The following is a 25,174-nucleotide window of genomic DNA, read 5'->3' on the forward strand; positions in this document are numbered from 1 at the left end:
CTATACAGATTAGATAGATCGAAACTATTTCCATTGGAAGAGTCAGGAACCAGAGGACACTGATGCAACTTGATGAACAAAAGAACCAAATGCATTGTGAGGAAAAACTTTCATTATAAAGAATACTTTGAATTTTCAATGTCGTGCCTGACAGGATAGATTTATATTCTATGGAAATTCTCATTCAGTTTCATGGTAAGGCAATAAGAACAAAGAAAATTTACAGCACAGGAACAGGCCCTTTGCCCCCCCCACCCCCCCCCAAGCCTGCACCTACCCTTGCTGCACATCTGAACTAAAACCCCCGACCCCTCTGGGGACCATATCCCTCTATTCCCATCCTATTCAGAATTAGTGCTGTTAAGATGGTTAAGGAGGACCTGGTACCTTTGAGCACAAACATTTCCAGTCCCTCACTATTCAAAACCATCCCACACTTCTTTCTTCCTTCTAAAGTAGATAATTTACAAATTATGGGGGTGACTCTCCCATCGCGACGCGCACATTTTTTGTCGGGTCGGGAGATGGGCTTGTCGGCCATTTTGCGGGTTCCCCGCGAGTGTTTCCGACCCGTGCGCATCTCCCAACTGGAAAAAAGTGGCGCCGCTGGGACCGCGCTGAAAACTGGCGTGCCACTGATTATCATTACTTACCATACCTTAGCATGCTATTATCGGGATCAACATGGCGATCTCTGCCCACATTTCCGTCTCCCACCTCTTTGGCGAGATGTCACTTTGGCGGGAATCAGAGTAGGTTTATAAAAGTCTCAACCTGACATAGCAGCCTTGAACTGGTGTGAGGAGGTAAGTGCTGCGGGTGGAGTGCGGAGGATGTTGCAGGCAGGCCTTGGAGATGCCTGGTGGGCTTCCTCCTGCTGGCTTCAGGTGCTGGCCCTTGGACCGGTGATATCTGGGGTGGGGGGGTGGGGGGCTTTTATATTCTCAGTGCTCTCTGGGTGAGGGTGCCTGAAGAAGTCCTGCTCAGCCTTCCACTTCAGGGCACTGTGCAGTGGCATTGTCTTGCCGCGGGGTGTGGTCAGGGACTCGACTGAGTGCTGGTGTTCCGGGGTGGGGGAGGAGTGCACCATGTGCTGACTGAGGCCTAAACAGATGAAGCAGCTGCTGCTCCAGGCCGGGGTGCAGAGGTTCAGACATGGACTGCATGGAATCTGCTGTCACTGGGGACACATCTGGTGCTGATTTACAGTCTGTTCCTGCCCTGTGACACGGACCAGCAACACATGCCTGTAACGGATGCTGCAGTTGCACACAGAGCATTGTCATGGATGCACAATGACTTGCATAATCTGTGCCAGCATTTGTCATGATGAGAATCTCACACAACCTAATTGGGTCATGCGTGGTTCCATGGATTGTGTGGTGTTGCCAGCTCCCACAAGTGGGGGTACTGGCCCAAGTGAGGGATTGGGGTGGCGCTGGGTCTATGTAGCCAATGACATTAATCCGTCATTCTATGATCTTTCCAAACCCCACTGTGCAGATGGATCTTGGACTGATCGATTTGGAGCTGGCCATTATGGTGGCGGTAGAGGAGGAGGTGGCTCAGGATGTGACAGGCATGAAGGGACCACCGCAGGAAGAGCCACTACCAGATCCTCAGGAAGGAGGACAAGGGGCTGCCACTAAGGGCCAGGAGGTGGGTGAGCAGCCTCCCAAGAGGGTGCACAGAAGGTGGAGGGTGCCGAGGACAAGGAGGTACAGGCTCTGCAATTCAATCAAGGCCCTCTCGGAGGAGATGTGCCATTGTCGGCTGCGGTTCTCCAAGACAACGGTGCGATACCTTTATAAGACGCTCGCACAGCTGGCACCTCAGGGGAGGGGCAGCCACCCGCTCCCTGTGGACATGACGGTTACGGCTGCCCTGAATCTTTTCACTTACAGCTCATTTCAGGCACGCAGTGGCGATCTAGTTGGGATCTCCCAGACCTCCGTGCACAGATATGTGCGGCAGGTCACAGGTGCCCTGTGTGCCCGGGCAGGGCAGTACATAAACTTCGATGTGGGCCATGCACAGCAGGAGGCCCGGGCTCGAGGCTTCGCTGCCATTGCTGGGATTCCCAATGTCCAGGGAGCAGTGGATGGGACACACATCACCTTGTGGGCCCCACATGCAGGACCGCAGCAATTTGTCAACAGGAAAGGGTTCCACTCCCTCAATGTGCAGATCGTATGCGACCACCTCATGCGGATCATGCAGGTCGATGCACGCCATCCAGGGCGTGTCCATGGCAGCTTTGTCCTCAGGCAGTCGGACATCCCTGGGCTCTTTGAAGACCAGCCCAGGCTCCCGGGATGGCTACTGGGTGACAAAGGATACCCACTAAGGTCATGGCTGATGACGCCTGTGCGGAGGCCGGAGACCGAGGCGGAGACCCGCTACAACGAGGCCACCCGGTCCATCGTACAGCAGTGCATCGGCCTGCTTAAAATGCGGTGCCGCTGCTTGGACCGCTCTGGGGAGGCCCTCCAGTATGACCCTGTCCATGCTTCACGAATCATCATCGTTTGCTGCATTCTTCACAACATCACAGCAGCGGGGAGACCAGCTGGAGCAGGAGGAGGAGGAGGAGGAGTTGCGAGGGGGCGAGGTGGGCCCCCAACCACATGAAGAGCCGCAGGAAAGAGGGCTGCGGCGATGGCAGGTGTCCGGCAGGGAAGGGCAGCGAGGGATGCCTCGATTGCCAACGCTTCACCTAGCTGGTGCTGAGCAGTGTGGGGGCTGCAACCACCACACATCCGCCACACCCCAGGAGCAAGTGCAGCCGTCATTCCCCCTCCAAACCGACCTGGGCCCTCAAACCACCACATCACCGTTCCCCAGTCTCTCTCTCATCCCACCACCCTATCCCCCAGAAACATCCGAACCTGTTAATGTGCCTGGGCTGGCAATGGTTGCGAGCCTTGGTTGAAGGCTGGAGGATGATGATTAGGAAGTGTTAAAATGCTCGAGATATTCATAAAAACCTCGACATATTAAAAATGGGAGCAGGAGAAGGCCATTTGGTCCTTACATAAGAACATAAGAACATAAGAAATAGGAGCAGGAGTAGGCCATCTGGCCCTTCGAGCCTGCCCTGCCATTCAACAAGATCATGGCTCTTCTGAAGCGAATCAGTTCCACTTACCCGCCTGCTCCCCATATCCCCTAATTCCCTTATCGACCAGAAAACTATCTACCCGTGATTTAAACATATTCAACGAGGAAGCCTCCACCACTTCAATGGGCAGAGAATTCCAGAGATTCACTACCCTCTGAAAGAAGAAGTTCCCCCTCAACTCTGTTCTGAACCGGCCCCCCCTTATTTTGAGGCTGTGCCCTCTAGTTCTGGTTTCCCTTCTAAGTGGAAAGAATCTCTCCACCTCTACCCTATCCAGCCCCTTCATTATCTTATATGTCTCCATAAGATCACCCCTCATCCTTCTAAACTCCAACGAGTACAGACCCAATCTGTTTAATCTCTCCTCATAAGCCACACCCCTCATCTCCGGTATCAACCTGGTGAACCTTCTCTGCACTCCCTCCAAGGCCAATATATCCTTTCGCAAATAAGGGGACCAAAACTGCACACAGTACTCCAGTTGCAGCCTCACCAGTGCCTTGTACAGTTGCAGCAAGACCTCCCTGCTTTTATATTCTATCCCCCTCGCGATAAAGGCCAACATTCCATTCGCCTTCTTGATCACCTGCTGCACCTGCAGACTGAGTTTTTGCGATTCGTGCACAAGGACCCCCAGGTCCCTCTGCACAGTCGCACGATGTAATTTTTCTCCATTTAAATAATATTCCAATTTACTATTATTTCTTCCAAAGTGGATAACCTCACATTTGCTAACGTTATATTCCATCTGCCAGATCCTCGCCCACTCGCTCAGCCTATCCAAATCTCTCTGCATACTTTCCGCGTCCTTCACGCAATTCACTTTCCCACTCACCTTCGTGTCATCAGCAAACTTGAATACCCTACATTCAGTCCCCTCCTCCAGATCATCTATGTAAATGGTAAACAATTGAAGCCCCAGCACCGATCCCTGCGGCACGCCACCGGTCACCAACTGCCAACCAGAAAAGCACCCATTTATCCCAACTCTCTGCTTCCTGTTAGATAGCCAATCCCCAATCCACGCCAACACCTTACCCCTAACTCCATGTACCCCAATCTTCTGCAGCAACCTTTTGTGAGGCACCTTATCGAGCGCCTTCTGGAAATCTAAAAACACTACATCCACATCAACCGCACTAGTGACATCTTCATAAAAGTCCAGTAGATTCGTCAAACACGACTTTCCCTTCATGAATCCATGCTGCGTCTGCTTGATCGAACCATTCTTATTCAGGTGCTCTGTTATTTCCTCTTTAATAATGGACTCTAGCATCTTCCCAACTACGGACGTTAAGCTAACTGGCCTGTAGTTACCCGCCTTTTGTCTACTTCCTTTTTTAAACAGCGGCGTAACAGTAGCTGTTTTCCAGTCAGCCGGCACTACCCCAGAGTCCAGCGAATTTTGATAAATTACTACTAACGCATCTGCTATTACCTCAGCCATTTCTTTCAGTACCCTGGGATGCATTCCATCCGGGCCCGGGGACTTGTCTACCTTCAGTCCTATTAGTCTACCAAGCACCACCTCCTTAGTAACAGTAATTGTATTAAGGACCTCCCCTCCCACCAACTCTCGATCTCTAATATTCGGCAAACTATTTGTGTCTTCCAACGTGAAGACCGACACAAAGAACTTATTTAAAGTCTCAGCCATTTCCTCATTTTCCACTATTAAATCCCCCCTCTCATCTTCCAAGGGTCCAACATTCACTCTAGCCACTCTATTCCTTTTTATATACTTGTAAAAACTTTTACTATCATTTTTTATATTTTGAGCTAGTTTAGTTTCATAATCTATCTTTCCTTTCTTAATCGCTTTCTTAGTCGTTCTTTGTTTTTCTTTAAAGCTTTCCCAATCCACTAATTCTCCACTATTTTTGGCCACTCTGTACGCATCTGATTTTATTTTAATATTCTCCCTTATTTCCTTCGTTATCCACGTCCGGTTATCCTTTTTCTTACAGTCCTTCTTTATCACCAGAATATATTTTTGCTGAGTACTTAAAAAAATCTCCTTAAAAATCCTCCACTGTTCCTCAGCTGTCCTACCTACCAGTCTGCTCGCCCAGTCTACATTAGCCAATTCCACCCTCATCCTATCGTACTCCCCTCTGTTCAAGCAGAGGACACTGGTTTGGGACTCTACTTTCTCACCCTCCATCTGTATCAGAAATTCCACCATATTATGATCACTCATCCCAAGAGGATCCTTCACAAGAAGATCCTTAATCCTACCTGTCTCATTGCACAGAACCAGATCCAAGATAGCTCACTCTCTCGTAGGTTCTGTAACATACTGTTCAATGAAACAATCCCGACAGCATTCCAAGAACTCTTCCTCAAGCCCTCCACGTCCAATTTGAGTCGACCAATCAATATGTAGGTTAAAATCCCCCATGATTATTGCCGTTCCACTTTTGCACGCATCCATTATTTGCTTGTTTATAGCCCTCCCCACCTCTAAGTTATTATTTGGGGGCCTATAGACCACGCCTACCAGTGTCTTTCTCCCCCTACTATTCCTTATCTCCACCCACAATGATTCCACGTTTTGCTCCTTAGAGCCTATGTCGTCTCTCACTACCGTCCTGATATTATCCTTTATTAACAAAGCTACCCCACCTCCTTTTTCTACCTGTCTATCCTTCCTAAATGCCTGATAACCCTGTATATTCAGTTCCCAGTCCCGGTCACCCTGCAACCACGTTTCTGTGATGGACACTAGATCATATTCATTTGTATGGATTTGTGCTATCAACTCATTTACTTCGTTTCGAATGCTTCGTGCATTCAGGCAAAGTGTCTTTATGCCAGCCTTTATCTGGACCCGGTTTGTTGAAGCGCTACTAACATCTCCCAAGCCCTCTCCTCCTTTAGCTAGTTGTTTATTCACTATATTCCTGGCATTAGAGTAGACACCTCTCAATCCTATGGTCTGACCTCTCCCCTTCTCTGTTCCCAGTCCATCTGCCCTCTTGCACTGCCTATAACCCTTCTCTGTTTGCGAGCTACCTTCCTCACTCTCAGTCACGTCGCTTTGATCCCCTCCCCCCAAACTATCGAGTTTAAACTCTCCCCAGTAGCCTTAGCCAACCTTCCTGCCAGAATATTGGTCCCCCTGGGATTCAAGTGCCACCCGTTTTTAGTATACAGGTCACACCTGCCCCTAAAGAGGTCCCAATGGTCCAGGAACCTGAATCCCTGCCCCCTGCACCATTCCCTCAGCCACACATTCATCCTCCACCTCACTCCATTCCTTTCCTCACCTTCCCGTGGCACAGGCAGCAATCCCGAGATTACTACCTTTGCTTTCCTCCTTCTCAGCTGTCTCCCTAATTCCCTATACTCTTTTTTCATGTTCCCTTCCCCCTTCTTACCCACATCAGCGGTACCAATATGTACCGCTACCTCCGGCTCCTCTCCCTCCCACCTCAGGATTTCTGGGACTTGCCCAGCGACATCCTGGATCCCAGCCCCAGGGAGGCAGACCACCATGCGAGACTCCCGCCTGCCTCCGCAAAATCGCCTGTCCGTCCCCCTGACTGTCGAGTCCCCGATTAATACCGCCTTCCTCCTCCTTTCCTTAGCCCTCTGAGTTACAGGGCCGGACTCCACCCCGGAGACACGGCCACTGCTGCTTCCCCCAGATGGGCTGTCCCCCCCAACAGTACTCAGACAGGACTACTTGTTATGTAGGGGCACTTCCACCGGGGTGCTCTCAATCACCCGTGTTTTACCCTTCCTGGCTGTCACCCACTTGGCCTCCTCCCGTGGCCCTGGTGTGACCACCTGATGATAGCTCTTACAACCTGCTCCACCATTCATTATGATCATGACCAATCATTCAACTCAACAGCCTGATCCCACTTTGCCCTCAGATCCTTTGGTCCACTTTGCCGAAGAGCTCCTCCTTCTTGAAAACATGCAGGGCGAAATTTTACTTGCTCACCCCGCCCTTCGATGGGCAGAGCGAGCCAGTAAAATCGTGTGAGAGCTGAGAGATCAGGATCGCGCCCGATTTCTCACCTCTCGTGATTTTACCAGACCCGGATTTCTGGTGCCGTCAGCTTCTCGCTGGAGATGGATGATACTGATTAATTTATTTCAATTTATTTAAATGCTGCTTTGCATCCGCTTAGCAAGCCCAGAGCTCAATCGTTCGGGCTTGCCTGCCTTTATAGCCTCGCTGGGAGAAATTCACGCCATTGAGGAAAACACCTGCTCCCCCATGAACAGGGAACAGTTTTGTTGGCCTCGCCAGTGGAACCGGGTGGCCATTGAGGCCCCCTGGGGAGGCTGAGGCCAAGGCGGGGGTGCCATTGGGAAGTGCCAAATTGGCACTGCAACCCTGGCACCTTGTCATCGTCCACTGGGCAGTGCCAGGGGCATGGCCAATGGGGGCAGTGCCAGGGGTTGGGGCCAATGGAGCTGGGACCAACAGGGGATGGGGCTAATGGGGCGGGGTCAATGGGGTGGGGCCAATGGGGCGTGGGGAGGCCTGCTGCCATTCTGCCTGCGATCGGTGGGGGAGGGAGGGGGGAAGGAGGGCCCGCTGCTACTCTGCCTGCGATCGGTGGGGGAGGGAACGGGGGGCCACGAGTCTACTAGTTATATCCTCAAAGAGTTTCAGTAGATTTGTCAAACATGATTTCCCGTTTGTAAATTCATGCTGACTCTGTCCAATCCTGTCACTGTGTACCAAGTGGTCCGCTATAAAATCTTTGCTAATGGATTCTCGAATTTTCCTCACCATTGAAGCCAGGCTGACTGGTCTATAACTCTTTGTTTTCTCTCTACCTCCCTTTATAAATAGTAGGGTTCCATTAGCTACCCTTCAATCAGGAGTACCTGTTCCAGAGTCTGTAGAATCTTGGAAGATGACTACCAATGCATCCACTAATTCTACAGCTACTTCTTTAAGTCCTATGGAATGTCATTTATTAGGCCCCGGGGATTTATCGGCTATCAATCCCACCAATTTCCCCATTTTTCTTCTAATACTGATTTTCTTCAGTTTCTCCCTCTCACTTGACCCTGTGTTCCCCAATGTTTCTGATATAATATTTGTGTCCTCCTTTGTGAAAACTGAACTAAAATATGCATTTTGTTGATCAGCTGTTTCTTTATTCCCCATTATAAATTCTCCTGTTTTTGGCTGTTCGGGACCTACATTTGTCTTTACCAATCTTTTCCTCTTCCCATATCTATAGAAACATTTACAGTCAATTTTTATGTTCCCCACATCTTACTCTCGTACTCTAATTTCCCTTCTTAATCAATCCCTTGGTCCTCCCTTGCTGAATTTTAAACTGCTCCTGATCCTTAGGTCTGTTGTTTATTCTGGGCAATTTCTATGTCTCTCCCTTGGATCTAATGCTATCTCTAATTTCCCTTTTCAGCCATGGTTTGTCGACCTTTCCGGTTTTAGTTTTGCGGCAGACAGGAATAAACAATTGTTGCAGTTCACACATGCGCTCTTCGAATGTTTGCCATTACCTATCCACCATCATCCCCTTAATTAACTTTTCCCAATCCATCATAGCCAATTAAAAATAAGCTGAATTACCTGAAATGTTTTTATATCAGAATATTTATTAATTGCTTATGTTATACTCACTCTAAATTGTATGACTGGTATAACCTATATTAACCTTGTCCCATGCCTCATGCAGGGTCTAGCCTAGCCTCATTTCCCCATACTCATCCTCCAGACATTGAGCGAGATTCTTTGGCCTCCCCTCAACGTGTTTCTCGGTGGTGGGAGGCGGCACGTCGTTCACTGGTGGCGGAATCCTCTGGTCCCGCTGTTGTAAATGGGAAATTCCATTGAAGCCACCCCAAGCCGCCGGGAAACCTGCGACAGGGGGGATCCGCACAATGTAGGGCAGGATTTTCCGGCCATGCGCGCCCCAAGGCAGGAAATTCTCACCCAAGCTCAACGGACCTTTCAGTGGCCTGCCCAGTTTTCTAACTTGCCCCGTGATGGGCGGAATGGGAAACTTTCGGCCATGCCATCACAGATTGATTCAGAAAGGGTGCTTTCCTGCTTCTCCATTGATTTTTTGACAAATGTTGTGCCCTCTCCTGTCTTAAGTTATTAATTTACATTCATCTGCTTGACTTTATTTTTTGATTGACCTTTGATTATCTTCCTACTAATTGATGAGTTCACAGCTGTTCACTGTTATAATAATTTATCAATCCCCTGGTGTGTTTCATTAATTGGATGCTCTGTGAATTACATTTACAATGCCCTTTGCTGTATTAATTTATGCATTTACTGGTACTCACAGTTCTGTGCATTATTCAGTCAATGTTCCATTCCCTGGTTTCATTCTTGTAGCTGGAACTAGTGCATTAGATGTGCTGTGCTGTCCTCTGCTTCCTTGCTATTCTGCATTCTGTTCCACGGCTTAAAATAAGACTGCATTAAACATCACTTCCATGTTCCATGCACCTTAGAATATTTGGGTGAATTAGAAGAGAAAGTCATCTATCATATTACTTTATTAAAAAAGATTCCCAAGTAAAATGTTAAAGGATGATACATTTTAGCTATAATTCTGATATCATAGAATCCCTCCAGTGCAGAAGGAGGCCATTCGGCCCATTTGCTCTGACTCTCTGACAGAGTATCATACTCACGCCATATCCCGACAGCCCCACACATTTACCATGGCTAATCCTTCTAACCTACACATCCTGGGACACTAAAGGGCAATTTAGCATGGCCAATCCAACTAACCTGCAAATTTTTGGAGTGTGGCAGGAAGCTCGGGCACCTGGAGGAAACCCATGCTGGCACAAAGAGAACGTGCAAACACCTCACAGACAGTGGCCCAAGGCCGGAATTGAACCTGGTGTGTGATATATATTAAAATATGTTTACAGCAAACATGTTAACTTAACTATTTTCCCAGAATAGAATATCAATATCAAATAACAGGATTAGAATGCCGAATCGTGGCGTAATGTAGTTTACATAAGCAATGATATATTGATTTGTAATAGCACATTCCTTTATCCTTTCAATCTCTTTCTTTCCTCCATTTATCTAATTGAATTTTGAATGTTGCCTTTGTTCCTGCTTCAACAGCTGGCCCCATGAGAACTCCACAGCCTCACAATATGACAAATGTGCTTTCAAGCATCTAAACTAATAACTTTTCAACATGCTAGAGGTTATTGCAATACTTACCTCCTTAATGCTGCTATAAAAACGGTTTATAACTAAAATAATGTAACTATTAATCTCCTCGAGAGGCATTACTGAGAGTTGTAAAGGAGCGTACTACCTGGTTTTATTGTGTAGCATTAGCCTAGTCTAAAGGCATTAAGGGAGGTCATGTGGCACAGTGGGCAGCGTTCCTGCCAACAGCTCCAGGTTTGTGTCCCACCCGATGGCTTTACGGCCAAGGAATGTGCATTCATAACACGGACAAACAGGTTGAGTATCAACCTGAAAATCCTTCCGAACACGCCAATGGCTGGTGGTAAGAGTGGGAGAGACTCCTGGTCAGCCACGCTTGATGTGGAGTGGCATTCCTCAAGTTATAAGCCTCTAGTGATCTGTTCCAGGAGTTACTAGCTTTAGAAACAGATGAGTGTCTGTCTTAGTGCACCCCTGGGTGTGGGAAGAACATTGAAAGAACACGAAGATTATCGTAGAAACAAATATTTTTCTCTGCTATCAAGATTCAGAGACTATTGATATAAAAACAGAAAATTCTGGAAATACTCAACAGGTCAGACAGCAAATATGGAGAGAGGGAGAGAGACGGTGGGCAGAATCTTACCAAAAAATGGCAGAGTGTTGTTACCGGCGAGAAAACCGATATGTGCCACAGGAAGGTGAGGGCAGGAATGGAGTGAGGTGGAAGATGAATGTGTGGCTGAGGGACTGGTGCAGGGGGCAGGGATTCAGGTTCCTGGACCATTGGGACCTCTTTAGGGGCAGGGGTGATCTGTATACAAAAAACGGGTGGAACTTGAATCACAGGGGGACCAATATCCTGGCCGGTAGGTTGGCTAAGGCTACTGGGGAGAATTTAAACTAGATAGGTTGGGGGGAGGGGAGCTAGAAGAGTTGACTAGGATCAAGGAACTAATTGATGGGGGGGAGGATGCAGGGGTAAGGGGAATTACAAAATTAATGGTAGAGGAGAGGGTGCAAGTGAATGAAGGCGGTAATTTAGATAAGGGAGTAGAGGGAGAGGGTGTTCGCGACTCATCAAAGCGGGTCCAGATAAAAGCTGGAATAAGGACACTTTGCCTGAATGCACGAAGCATTCGGAACAAGGTAAATGAGTTGATGGTGCAAATCAGCACAAGTGGGTACGATCTAGTGGCCATTACAGAAACGTGGCTGAAAGGTGACCAGGACTGGGAGATGAATATCCAGGGGTATCAGGCGTTTAGGAAGAATAGACAGGAAGGAAAAGGTGGTGGGGTCGCGCTATTAATAAGAGATAACATCAGGGTAGTACTGAGGGATGACATAGGCTCTGAGGAACAAAACGTGGAATCATTATGGGTAGAGATGAGGAATAGTAGAGGGAGAAAGACACTAGTAGGTGTGGTATATAGGCCCCCAAATAATAATGTTGAGGTAGGGAGGGCTATAAACAAGCAGATAAGGGATGCGTGTAAAAACGGAACGGCAATAATCATGGGGGACTTCAACATGCACATTGACTGGCAGACTCAAGTCGGTAAGGGTGGAATGGAGGAAGAGTTCTTAGAATGCTGTCGGGATAGTTTCCTTGAACAGCATGTTACGGAACCGATGAGGGAACGAGCTATTTTGGATCTGGTATTGTGTAACGAGGTAGGTAGAATTAAGGATCTTATTGTGAAGGACCCTCTTGGGTCTAGTGACCACAATATGGTCGAATTTCTGATTCAGATGGAAGAGGAGAAAGTTTGGTCCCAAACCAGTGTCCTCTGTTTGAACAGAGGGAAATATGATAGGATGAGGGATGAATTGGCTAAGGTAGACTGGGAGAGCAGGCTGGCAGGTAGGATAGCTGAGGAACAGTGGAGGATTTTTAAGGAGATCCTTTTCAGTTCTCAGCAAAAATATATTCCAGCAAAAAACAAGGATTGTAAGAAAAGGGAGAACCAGCCGTGGATAACGAAGGAAATAAAGGAGAGTATTAAAATAAAAACAGCTGCGTACAGAGTGGCCAAAAATAGTGGAGAAAGAAGTGATTGGGAAAAATTTAAGAAACAACAAAGAGAGACTAAGAAAGCGATAAAGAAAGGAAGGATAGACTATGAAGCTAGGCTAGCAATTAATATAAAAAATGATAGTAAAAGTTTTTATAAATATATAAAAAGGAATAGAGTGGCTAGAGTGAATGTTGGACCCTTGGAGGACGAGAGGGGGGAGTTAATAGTGGGAAATGAGGATATGGCTGAGTCTTTAAATAAGTTTTTTGGGTCGGTCTTCACGGTGGAGGACACAAATAGTTTGCCAAATATTAACGATAGAGGGTTGGCAGCAGGAGAAATACTTAATACAATTAATGTTACCAGAGAGGCAGTGCTGGGTAGACTAATGGGACTGAAGGTGGACAAGTCCCCGGGTCCGGATGGAATGCATCCCAGGGTATTGAAAGAAATGTCAGAGGTAATAGTGGATGCGTTAGTGATTATTTATCAAAACTCGTTGCATTCTGGGGTAGTGCCGGTTGATTGGAAAACGGCTAATGTTACGCCGCTGTTTAAAAAAGGAAGGAGACAAAAGGCGGGTAACTATAGGCCGGTCAGCTTAACGTCTGTAGTAGGGAAAATGCTGGAATCCATTATTAAAGAGGAGATAGCAGGGCATCTGGATAGAAATGGTTCGATCAATCAGACGCAGCATGGATTCATGAGGGGAAAGTCGTGCTTGACGAACATGTTGGATTTTTATGAAGATGTGACTAGGGCGGTTGATGGAGGAGAACCGGTGGATGCGGTGTTTTTGGATTTCCAAAAGGCGTTTGATAAGGTGCCCCATAAAAGGCTGCTGAAGAAGATTAGGGCACACGGAGTTGGGGGTAGTGTGTTAAAGTGGATTGGGGACTGGCTATCCGACAGGAAGCAAAGAGTCAGAACAAATGGGTGTTTTTCCGGTTGGAGGAAGGTAACTAGTGGCGTGCCGCAGGGATCGGTACTCGGGCCGCAACTATTTACCATTTATATAGATGATCTGGAGGAGGGGACGGAGTGTAGGGTAACGAAGTTTGCAGACGACACAAAGGTAAGTGGAAAAGTGAATCGTGTGGAGGACGGAGAAGATCTGCAGAGAGATTTGGACAGGCTGAGTGAGTGGGCGAGGATATGGCAAATGGAGTATAACGTTGATAAATGCGAGGTTATACACTTTGGAGGAAATAATAACAAATGGGATTACTATCTCAATGGAAACAAATTAAAACATGCTACCGTGCAAAGGGACCTGGGGGTCCTTGTGCATGAGACGCAAAAGCCCAGTCTGCAGGTACAACAGGTGATCAAGAAGGCAAATGGGATGTTGGCCTATATTGCGAGGGGGATAGAATATAAAAGCAGGGATGTCTTGATGCACCTGTACAGGGCATTGGTGAGGCCGCAGCTGGAATACTGTGTGCAGTATTGGTCCCCTTATATGAGGAAGGATATATTGGCATTGGAGGGAGTGCAGAGAAGGTTCACCAGGTTGATACCGGAGATGAGGGGTTTGGATTATGAGGAGAGGCTGAGGAGATTGGGTTTGTACTCGTTGGAGTTTAGAAGGATGAGGGGGGATCTTATGGAGACTTATAAGATAATGCGGGGGCTGGATAGGGTGGAGGCGGAGAGATTCTTTCCACTTAGTAAGGAAGTTAAAACTAGAGGACACAGCCTCAAAATAAAGGGGGGTCGGTTTAGGACAGAGTTGAGGAGGAACTTCTTCTCCCAGAGGGTGGTGAATCTCTGGAATTCTCTGCCCACTGAGGTGGTGGAGGCTACCTCGTTGAATATGTTTAAAGCGCGGATGGATGGATTCCTGATCGGTAAGGGAATTAAGGGTTATGGGGATCAGGCGGGTAAGTGGTACTGATCCACGTCAGATCAGCCATGATCTTATTGAATGGCGGGGCAGGCTCGAGGGGCTAGATGGCCTACTCCCGCTCCTATTTCTTATGTTCTTATGTTTCGCTCCAGAGAGACAGGTCGATTGCCTCTTCAGATCTTACGATACTTTAACAAAAAAGACAAGGGGGTGAGTTCCACACCTGTCATACTGGGGTGGACGGCGGGGGGCGGGGGGCGGGGGGCGGGGGGGGCGGGGGGGGGGGGGGGGGGTGGGGGGGGGGGGCGGGGGCTCAATTCACTTGCAAAACCCCGTTGCTCAGGGATCAGGACGTTATCTTTAAAGGGTGCCTTGATGAGAACCTGAGTCAGCCTCCCGCCAGCTTACCATGGAGGTCTCAGGGGCCCCCTTCCCCACCCCCAATCAAAGTTGGCATTTTTCCACATCTCCACAATCATTGGCCTCTTCTCCCTCCCCATGATCATCCGTCCCTTTTCTCCCTACCACCCTGATCATTGGACCCTTCTCCCCCCCACCCCCACCCCGACCATCCATCCCTTCTCCCCCCCCCGCCGACCCTGACCATCCGTCCCTTCTCCCCAACCCCCCCGCACCCTGATCATCGGCCCATTCTCCCCCACGCCCCCACTCTGATCATCGGCCCGTTCTCCCCTGCGCCCCCACTCTGATCATCGGCCCGTTCTCCCCCGCGCCCCCACTCTGATCATCGGCCCGTTCTCCCCCGCGCCCCCACTCTGACCATCAGCATCATCTCACCTCTCCACTAATCATTGGCATCTTCCCTCTTTCTCTTCCCCCACAGTGTGAGCCAGCACCCACCTATGGGTGAGCCAGTTGTATGTGGTGCCAGTATGAAGGCACTCCTGTGCCCATTGGATATTAGGTGAGGGGAAAGTCCCGGAGAGAGTGCTCACTAATAACATCCTAATGTAGTAAAATGAGCTTCCTGCGGTCCCGCGGTGTGTTGTACGTTACTCCATCGGCAAAGGAATCGGTAAGATTGGAACTCGGACACTCACTGGGGCAAATCGCGCTCTCCGGATTTTGAGTGCACGCCGCCATTCCTGCAGATGGAGAGAGCAGGCTCAAAATCACCTCCAGAGTTACCATTTCACATCGCTGACCTCTGATCAGTTTTGATGTGTTTCAGGCACTTTTTGTTTTTAATTCTGATTCCCAGCAACCTCAGGAGTCTGCTTTTCAGAAACCTTTGCTTTTCTCATTGAATAATGCTTCTGAAATATTGATTACTCATTCTGTGCTGAAGTTGACTCTCTCGTTCTATATAATGTGATTACTACAAAATAAGTCATGCTGATCCATTTGCTCTGACAGCTTATTTAAACATTTACAAATAGAAGACTGTTGGAAAAGCTTTGTAAATTAAGGGCCAAATTCTCAGTTCAGTGGTATTTGCAACCATCCATTACTTGGCTTTAACATTCCATATTCTAGCATTAGATCCGCTTCAGCTGAAACTAAATATAAATAAGCTGTTAAATACCTTGTCACTATGCTGGTGTGAGTTATCAACTTCCATTGTATTTATCTTCTACATTTAAAACTAGGTTATTGGATAAACTGCCTATGGATGTATCAAGGTTAGGAAGGATAAATAAGTTTTTTAAAAAACCCTCCATTATTCTTCAGAAATACATTGCTGTATCTTCAGCTCAAGAGGATAATGTCAATATTGAAATTTTTAATGTGCATCATCATAGAAATCATAGAAACCCTACAGTGCAGAAGAAGGCCATTCGGCCCATCAAGTCTGCACCGACCACAATCCCACCCAGGCTCTACCCCCACATATTTACCCACTAATCCCTCTAACCTACACATCTCAGGACTCTAAGGGGCAATTTTTAACCTGGCCAATCAACCTAACTCGCACATCTTTGGACTGTGGGAGGAAACCGGAGCACCCGGAGGAAACCCATGCAGACACGAGGAGAATGTGCAAACTCCACACAGACAGTGACCCGAGCCGGGAATCGAACCCGGGACCCTGGAGCTGTGAAGCAGCAGTGCTAACCACTGTGCTACCGTGCCATGCACGTGCATGTACAATCTACCATGAGGCTAGAATCTGCTGAACCCCACGTGATGTATTCCTATTAAAATAAGTGCTTCGTTTTTATTGTGTCCTAGAAATATTCTTTCTGATTGCTTACACCTTTCATAGCTTTACTGCATGCTTAAAAATTGTGTCTCATCAGTGGACACATTTAAAAATCAACTTCCTACAAATATTTTTTTTGTTATTTGTTCTTGGATGTGAGCTTTGCTGACAAGACGGGACCCGGGTTCGATTCCCAGCTTGGGTCATTATCCGTGTGGAGTTTGCAGATTCTCCCCGTGTCTGCGTGGATTTCCTCCGGGTGCTCCTGTTCCCTCCCACAGTCCAAAGATGTGCGGGTTAGGTTGATTGGCCGTCTAAATTGATCCTAGTCAGGGAGATTAGCAGGGTAAATATGTGGGGTTGCAGGAATAGGGCCTGGGTGGGATTGTTGTCGGTGCGGACCTGATGAACCAAATGGCCTCCTTCTGCACTGTAGGCATTATATTGTAAGACTAACATTTATTGCTGAACTTGAACTTGAACCACTGGTGGTGAGCCACCTTCTTGGACTGCTGCTGTAAGAGAGTTGCAGAGCTTTGACACAGTAATGATGAAGGGACAGCAATATTATTCCAAGTCAGGGTGGTGTATTACTTGGAAGGGTAGTTGCAGATGGGTCAGTTTCCGTGCCTCTGCAGCCCACATCCTTCTAGTTCTTAATGGTTGCAGGTTTGGACAGTGCTGTTAAAAAATCTTGTCGAGTTGCTGCTGTGCAATTATAGACGGTACACGCTGCTGCTTCTGCACCAAGGGCTCGAGGACTACGTTTTGTTTTTTGGGGGATATATTTTGGTTTCCAAGGGCCTTTTTTCATTCTTACTCACTCCCTTAGTAGGTAATTCAATCATGTATTATCATTACAGTCTATATTCATTTTTATTCTTTCCTTCTTTAGATAGATAAGGGCTTGACATTTACTGAAGACTAAGTTCACATCCATGTTTTCAAATCCCTACGAGCCTCCCTATCTCTGTAATCTATTCCAGCTCCACAACCCTCCAAGATATATAGTTCAGAGTGAGTGCACAAACAAGGGTAACCTGCCGACCCAAGTAGAGTGATTTTATTTTTGTATTGTCTGCAGTGTGTGTTGAATGGTTTCCTGCAATAACGTGATGGTTGGTGTTAATGGTGGCCGGCCAGATGGGGATGAGAAGAGGTACCTGAGGGATGGGTCCACTTGCTCGCTATTATGCAGCAGAAGGCTGGGAAACCAGTGTAAGGGGACTTGCACTTGTATGCTCCACATCACTGAGCTTCCCTGCCCTCTTATAACACTCCATTCCAGGAGAAAGTCACCACACTCCTTTGTTCTAATTGGTTGGAGAAGTTGGGAGTGAGATGTTAATGCTAAGCTGGGCCTGTTAAAAAGCCATTGAAAATCCTACTCCCAAAATCCCATGTTCCCTTCACCGTGCTGTGAATGGGTTTGCATTAAAGTTCACTCCATTATCTTGAAACAGATGTTAAAGGTAATTAAAAAGAGTAATGAACAAACTTGGTTCAGAAATTTTATTTGATTTCTGCCTTAAATAATTCTGCTCACACTCTGGTAGAATTGTCACTCGCTGTATTATTCTGACCAGGACTAATAGAGTTCAAGACTTTAGAAATAATCTTTTCTCCTCTTAGGTTTACAAAGAGCCTGATGTAAAAAGTTTTTTCTGAATATCCTTTATTTTGTCCTTTATTGTTTCTCAAAAACGCGAGGACATTCAACAGTTTCAACTAAAGTAAATGCTCCCCAACATAGCAATTTTCACAACGGGTCAAAACTAAAACAACCAGGGGGTGGGATTCTCCAGCCAAGCTCGCCCCAAAACCGGCGTATCCCCCCCAAGGTCAATGAACCTCTGCATGGTTCCCCCCCCCTTCCCCCCGCCTTCCCCTGCCCGCTAACATTCCCGAGGTGGGTAGAACGGGAGAACTCCCCCCCCAGATTTGTGAAAAATGATTTCTGTTATCTTCGTACCCCTCAGCAAGTGTTTGACAACAATAAGAAATCAGTTTATGTCCAGTGTGAACCTTCAACACTCTTAACCTCAAATATGCTGACAATCTCAGACCTGAAAACCAAATCTAAAAAGTAGAAGAGTTTGGAAAGTAAAAGTCTGCTGGTATAATACCCCACTGCAAACAAAAAAGCCTTCAATTTGGAGCATGCCTCTCTCTAATGTTTCCAAGTACTTCATATGCAGAAAGAAGCAACTTGGAATTATGTAGCATCCTTTGTGGCTTCCCAAAATGTCTCAGTTGCCTTCTAGCTGCTGAACTATTTTTGACACGCAGTCCCTTCAGAAAGCATGGCAACCAATTTAAGTAAGACGGGCGGCACAGTGGCGCAGTAGTTAGCACTGCTGCCTCACAGCGCCAGGGGCCCAAGTTCAATTCCGGTCTCTGTGTGGAGTTTGCACATTCTCCTTTTGTCTGCTTGAGTTTCCTCCAGGTGCTCCGGTTTCCTTCCATAGTCCAAAGGTGTGCAGGTTAGGCTGATTGGCCATGGTAAATTGCCCTTGAGTGTCAGGGGATTAGCAGGATAAATTTATGGGGATAGGGGTCTGGGTGGGATTGTTGTTGGTGCAAGCTCGATGGGCCAAATGGCCTCCTTCTGCACTGTCGGGATTCTATGTTTCTATAAGATCCCACAAATAGTAATATGATAATCTGCTTTGGTGAGTTAAATAATGGTCAGAGATAATTCCCCTTCTTCAAAATAAGGTCAAAAGATCTTTAACGTTAGCTTGAGGAGGCAGACAAGGCCTGAGTATGTCTAACAGTACATCACTCACTTAGTAACACACTGGAGTATCAACCTGGAATTTTATCCTCATGGGAAGAGACTTGAACTCACAGCCTTCCAAGTTTGAGACAAGAGTGCAACCCACTGAACCGTTAAAGGGAATTAATGAGCAGTGCAGTGACCATAAGCAAATGTGGCAGCCATTTAGTACAAAGTACAATCATGAAAGAAATTAGATGAATGATTAATTAATCTGTTTTGGCAGAATTCATTGAAGTGGCGTCATGTTACCAAATGCCTGCCAAATTTTAAACATCTTAAAAATTAATTGAGTGGCACACTGAATAACTGAATGGCTTTTAATTTGCTTTGTTTGTTACAGTTAGTACATACATTAATTGTATATTAAAGGATAGTTATTTTGGATTTACTGCTAATTGAGTAGGTGCTACCATCCTAAACTTGATCTGACAATACATGCTCATAATGCACACATAATCCCAGTGGGTATTTTGCTCTTAGCCAGGTTGCAATTACTGTTCAGCATGCACATTTGTGAGGAATTACCTAATTCCCACATGATGTTCATTTCTCATATTTGAATTTAGTATTATCGAAGTACTGGAATGTGTACATGGACATTGCATCATGTCTGACAATGGAGGAGGGCCACCAGCAATAACAACTGAAACAATGATCTCAGTGGGGAGGGGAATGGGAGGGGGGGATGCTTCATGGCCGGGTGGGTCGGCAGGTTAAATAATAGGAGAAACCTCATGACTTGGTATTACCTGAAGCAGCATGGCCACTGGCAGCCTATCAATTATATGGGTAAAGCAAGTAAAAGTGTATAAGGAAGCTGCACATTGGCAATGGCACAACTCAGAACTGTGTTAGCGCAAAGAAATCCTTGGAGTAGATTCTGGGACAGTACACTTGGTGGAACAGGTCTTTCTACAGATTCCAATCGACTTCAGTGAATCCATTTCCAAACTACAGATCTGGCTTCAACCATGGCCACGAATTCCAGAACTTGCATGTCTATGGGGCTGGCCAGGCTTGGGGGAGGGGAGACGGTGGGTGTGGGGGGGGGGGGGGGGGGGCAGTGGGGGATGGCGGAAAGCACCATTGGCTTAGTGGTATTGTCACTGATTTTACAATCCCAATTGACGTTATAACTAGATGGGAAGATCCCAGAATGGAATGCTGGCTCAAAAGACCCTGAGGCGATTTTACCAAAAAAAATCAAAGTGCCGAACGAGTGTGAAAATGGGGGAATTTCAGATCCATTTTCTCAGCGAGGCCACAAATGAAATCTCAAGGCTCTTAGTAAAAAACTGATGCACAATATGATTCCCGCCAGTATGGGAAGGAGGCAGGCCCGAAAGTTACCAGAAAGCCAGCTGTTCATACTAAAGGTGCAATTACAATATGATGATTACATATCATTGCGGGTGATCTCTCTGTCACCCATCGCCCCCCCCCCCTCCCCCCCCGCCCCCCCCCCCCCCCCCCCACAAAATATCCACCTTCCCATTGCTGGCCTCCCCAGCCGATCGGACCTCACCCCCCCCCCCCCCCCCCCCCCGCCACTCCTAGATCCCTTACCGATTGCACACCCCTCCCCACTGCTTGGTCGATCCCCCCCTGGCCCAGTCAATCCCCCAGACTGCAGTAGTTCAAGAAGACAGCTCACCACCACCTTCTGAAGGGCAATTAGTGATGGGCATTAAATGCTGGCATAACCAGCAGTGAGAGGGCATGGGATCCAAGGGGCTGCTGCCCGGTGGATCCAGAACTGGCTTGCCCAAAGGAGGCAGAGAGTGGGTATAGATGGGTCTTTTTCTAAATGGAGGTCGGTCACCAGTGGTGTGCCCCAGGGATCTGTTCTGGGACCCTTGCTGTTTGTCATTTTCATAAATGACCTGGATGAGGAAGCGGAGGGATGGGTTGGTAAGTTTGCCAACGACACGAAGGTTGGTGGGGTTGTGGATAGTCTGGAAGGATGTCAGAAGTTACAGAGGGACAGAGATAGGATTCAAGACTGGGCAGACAAGTGGCAGATGGACTTCAACCCAGATAAATGCGTCGTGGTCCATTTTGGTAGGTCAAATGGGATGAACATAGAACATAGAACAGTATAGCACAGAACAGGCCCTTTGGCCCACGATGTTGTGCCGAGCTTTATCTGAAACCAAGATCAAGCTATCCCACTCCCTATCATCCTGGTGTGCTCCATGTGCCTATCCAATAACCGCTTAAATGTTCCTAAAGTGCCTGACTCCACTATCACTGCAGGCAGTCCATTCCACAACCCAACCACTCTCTGCGTAAAGAACCTACCTCTGATATCCTTCCTATATCTCCCACCATGAACCCTATAATTATGCCCCCTTGTAATAGCTCCATCCACCCGAGGAAATAGTCTTTGAACGTTCACTCTATCTATCCCCTTCATCATTTTATAAACCTCTATTAAGTCTCCCCTCAGCCTCCTCCGCTCCAGAGAGAACAGCCCTAGCTCCCTCAACCTTTCCTCATAAGACCTACCCTCCAAACCAGGCAGCATCCTGGTAAATCTCCTCTACACTCTTTCCAGCGCTTCCACATCCTTCTTATAGTGAGGTGACCAGAACTGCACACAATATTCCAAATGTGGTCTCACCAAGGTCCTGTACAGTTGCAGCATAACCCCACGGCTCTTAAACTCCAACCCCCTGTTAATAAAAGCTAACACACTATAGGCCTTCTTCACAGCTCTATCCACTTGAGTGGCAACCTTTAGAGATCTGTGGATATGGACCCCAAGATCTCTCTGTTCCTCCACAGTCTTCAGAACCCTACCTTTGACCCTGTAATCCACATTTAAATTAGTCCTACCAAAATGAATCACCTTACATTTATCAGGGTTAAACTCCATTTGCCATTTTTCAGCCCAGCTTTGCATCCTATCTATGTCTCTTTGCAGCCTACAACAGCCCTCCACCTCATCCACTACTCCACCAATCTTGGTGTCATCAGCAAATTTACTGATCCACCCTTCAGCCCCCTCCTCTAAGTCATTAATAAAAATCACAAAGAGCAGAGGACCAAGCACTGATCCCTGAGGCACTCCGCTAGCAACCTGCCTCCAGTCCGAAAATTTTCCATCCACCACCACCCTCTGTCTTCGATCAGATAGCCAGTTACCTATCCAATCGGCCAACTTTCCCTCTATCCCACACCTCCTTACTTTCATCATAAGCCGACCATGGGGGACCTTATCAAACACCTTACTAAAATCGATGTATATGACATCAACTGCCCTACCTTCATCAACACACTTAGTTACCTCCTCAAAAAATTCAATCAAATTTGTGAGGCACGACTTGCCCTTCACGAATCCGTGCTGACTATCCCGGATTAATCCGCATCTTTCTAAATGCGTAAATCCCATCCCTAAGGACCTTTTCCATCAATTTACCAACCACCGAAGTAAGACTAACCGGTCTATAATTACCAGGGTCATTTCTATTCCCTTTCTTAAACAGAGGAACAACATTCGCCACTCTCCAGTCCTCTGGCACCATCCCCGTGGACAGTGAGGACCCAAAGATCAAAGCCAAAGGCTCTGCAATCTCATCCCTTGCCTCCCAAAGAATCCTAGGATATATTTCATCAGGCCCAGGGGACTTATCGACCTTCAGTTTATTCAAAACTGCCAGTACATCCTCCCTCCGAACATCTATTTCCTCCAGCCTATTAGTCTGTAACACCTTCTCTTCCTCAAAAACATGGCCCCTCTCCTTGGTGAACACTGAAGAAAAGTATTCATTCATCACCTCTCCTATCTCTACTGACTCCATACACAAGTTCTCACTACTGTCCTTGACCGGCCCTAACCTCACCCTGGTCATTCTTTTCTTCCTCTCATGAAGGAGTACAATATCTCCAGGCATTGCAAGAAAGACTAAGAAAGACTCTTAGTACTGTCGAGGATCAGAAGGATCTTGGGGTCCGGGTCCATAGGACTCTGAAATCGGCCCCGCAGGTGGAGGAGGTGGTTAACAAGGCGTATGGTGTGCTGGCCTTTATCAATCGAGGGATTGAGTTTCGGAGTCCGGGGATAATGATGCAGCAATATAAGACCCTTGTCAGACCCCACTTGGAGTACTGTGCTCAGTTCTGGTCGCCTCACTATAGGAAGGATGTGGAAAAGATTGAAAGGGTGCAGAGGAGATTTACAAGGATGTTGCCTGGATTGAGTGGCATGCCTTATGAGGCTAGGCTGAGGGAGCTCGGTCTTTTCTCCTTGGAGAGACGAAGGATGAGAGGAGACCTAATAGAGGTGTATAAGATGTTGAGAGGCATAGATCGGGTGGACTCTCAGAGGCTTTTTCCCAGGGTGGAAATGTCTGCTACGAGAGGACACAGGTTTAGGGTGCTGGGGGGTAGGTACAGGGGAGATGTTCGGGGTAAGTTTTTCACACAGAGGGTGGTGGGCGAGTGGAATCGGCTGCCGTCAGGGGTGGTGGAGGCGAACTCAATAGAGTCTTTTAAGAGACTCCTGGATGAGTACATGGAGCTTAATAGGATGGAGGGTTGTAGGTAGGTCTAGAAGGGAGCGATGTGTTCGGCACAACTTGTGGGCCGAAGGGCCTGTTTGTGCTGTAGTTTTTCTATGTTTCTATGTTTCTAACCAATTATGCCTACATCCCATTAATGATTTTTTTTTAAATTCAGAGGGCTAATGAATGTGCAATGTTTGATGATGCAACACACACCAGCTCCAAAACCTTCCTAATATCCTGAAGTATAATCAATGCACAAAAAGAAAATTTATTCTAATAATGGTTTAGAATTCTGTACTTTCACCTGAAGGACATGGGTTTGAATCCAGTCTACTTTGATCGGGAGAAAGTCTTAAATTGTAACACAATTGCAATTGTTAGTGTGTCAGGGGAACAGAAGAAGTATCAGTATCAAAAGCATAGTCTAACTAGTCAACGGCATTGGAAATTACTGCAATTTATACAATCTTCTAGCATTGGCAGTCAGTGGGATAGGTTTGCTTTGTGAAATGTTGCGAATAGGGGACTCAAGCATATGTTGGTTAAACTTTTTATGGAAAGAATGATTAAACTCCACACATGCAGACAATATGATTTACCTGTCCATTATTCACAAGTCGAATCTTTTCTACAGCAAGAAAGGTGAAAGGCATTGCACAAAGCAATATTCATTAGTTGTAAGGTGCTGTACAAATGAAGAGAAATTGCAGGTGGAATGAAGAAAGATTCAGCTTAAATCATGCTATATATTTCTGGGTCAGAAAACAAGCATTACACAACAAAGCATTAAACTGCAGTGCCCCATAATTCTAACATATGCTGACTGAAACTGAAAAAGGGTCATCTAGACTCAAACATTAGCTCTATTCTCTCCCCACGGATGCTGTCAGACCTGCTGAGATTTTCCAGCATTTTCCATGATTATTGTGATGATTGCCCCTTTAAGGATCAATCTGCAGGGTAAGGGTCACATGACCTGAGGAACCAATTGGGGAACAGGGTGGGGTATCACCTTGATAAGCATGGGCTTCTGTAGTCAGAGTCACCTCAGGAGCTGATTATGGCTATGAGGGTGTAGGTTGTGGTGAACCATAGTTGGTTACCACTATGAGTACTGAACCATAGATGGTCAGCATGATGGGTACTTGTACATATGTTACTGTTGTCACTGTTGGGGTGTTCTACCTGTTGATATTGTTCTGTGGTACACTCCGGTTGGCTTCGCCTACCTGGAGGAGTATAAAGGTCACTGCACTGCCTGATGACCCTTTAGTCTGGGATTGTATTGTATATAGTATGCTCCATTCTTGTTAGTAATAAAAGCCTTTTATTTCCCGGGTACGATCTAGCCTCCCAAGTGATTTAATCACGCAGCATAGGTCTCTGTAGTTTGAACTTGCAAATAAAAGTGTTATATTTTCCCTAAACTGGTGAACAAGCATCTTTACATTTGGCAACACAGATAAGAAAAAAAAAGATTGTCAGACTGTGAGTATTCAGTTTACATTGAAGGTGAGTGAAATTGAGAAAAGAGAAGAATACTAACAAAAATGCCCCTCTTTAGACAGATAGTTTT

Source organism: Mustelus asterias, chromosome 4 (assembly GCF_964213995.1).
Source record: "Mustelus asterias chromosome 4, sMusAst1.hap1.1, whole genome shotgun sequence".
NCBI lineage: Eukaryota > Metazoa > Chordata > Chondrichthyes > Carcharhiniformes > Triakidae > Mustelus > Mustelus asterias.